The sequence below is a fragment of the Procambarus clarkii genome, unplaced genomic scaffold (genome assembly GCF_040958095.1).
Source record: "Procambarus clarkii isolate CNS0578487 unplaced genomic scaffold, FALCON_Pclarkii_2.0 HiC_scaffold_101, whole genome shotgun sequence".
Taxonomy (NCBI): domain Eukaryota; kingdom Metazoa; phylum Arthropoda; class Malacostraca; order Decapoda; family Cambaridae; genus Procambarus; species Procambarus clarkii.
The window spans coordinates 3,367,632-3,369,066 of NW_027189134.1; positions in this window are offsets into that span (position 1 = coordinate 3,367,632).

The window sequence follows — 1,435 nt, forward strand, 5'->3', positions numbered from 1 at the left end:
TCAAATCATAGAGAGAGGTTTCGTATTATTTAGATCCAAGAAAAGACTTATGACAATGCTGTTTCCAATACAAATGATAAAAATCAATGTGTTTTCATTAGAATTAACTAAAATGTTCCTGATTTTCCGTTTATATTACTGAGGGAAGATGTACACGTAAAACCGCTCTAATCCGGCTGAAACGTCGATATATGCAATAAAAACCGAACTTCTCCCCTTTTCTATATTTTACTCAGTATTTTAACGAGAAACAAATAGATGATTGAAAATGAAGTATTTAAGGTTATTATCTAATTAATTATAGGTTTGCATCATTTTTATCGTATATATATGAATATATACGATAAAAATAGTCTAAACCCATAGACTTAAAATTCACAAAAACGTGGAAAACGGCAAAATATTGCCTAATTCGATGATATTTTGTTTAAGTCACATAAAGGAAAAGGGGATGATAAACGTCAAAATATTGCTAAATTCGATGATTGTTCGTACGAAACAAAAGGCAAGAAAACTTGCTTAAAATGAAATATTATGCGAAATTCTGAGATTTGAAGGCCAAATCACATATCGTGATACTACATGAAATAGTATCGAAATATTGGTAAAAATGAATATATTTACGTTATATCAAACTACATGAAAAACGTGAAAAAAGTCAATATATAACCATATTTGAGGATTTTAACTTCAAATCATAGAGCGAGGTTTCGTATTATTTAGATCCAAGAAAAGACATATGACAATGTTGTTTCCAATACAAATGATAAAAATCAATGTGTTTTCATTACAATTAGCTAAAATGTTCCTGATTTTTCGTTTATATTACCGACGGAAGATGTACACGTAAAACCGCTCTAATCCGGCTGAAACGTCGATATATGCAATAAAAACAGAACTTCTCCCCTTTTCAATATCTTACTCAGTATTTTAACGAGAAACAAATAGTTGATTGAAAATGAAGTATTTAAGGTTATTATCTAATCAATTATGTGTTTGCATCATTTTTATCGTATATATAATGAATTAATACCTATAGACTGAAAATTCACAAAAACGTGGAAAAACGAAACGTGCGAAATTCTGAGATTTGAAGGCCAAATCACATATCGTGATACTACATGAAATAGTATCGAAATATTGGTAAAAATGAATATATTTACGTAATATCAAACTACATGAAAAACGTGAAAAAGTCACTATTTAACCATATTTGAGGATTTTAACTTCAAATCATAGAGCGAGGTTTCGTATTATTTAGATCCAAGAAAAGACATATGACAATGTTGTTTCCAATACAAATGATAAAAATCAATGTGTTTTCATTACAATTAACTAAAATGTTCCTGATTTTCCGTTTATATTACCGAGGGAATATGTACACGTAAAACCGCTCTAATCCGGCTGAAACGTCGATATATGCAATAAAAACCGA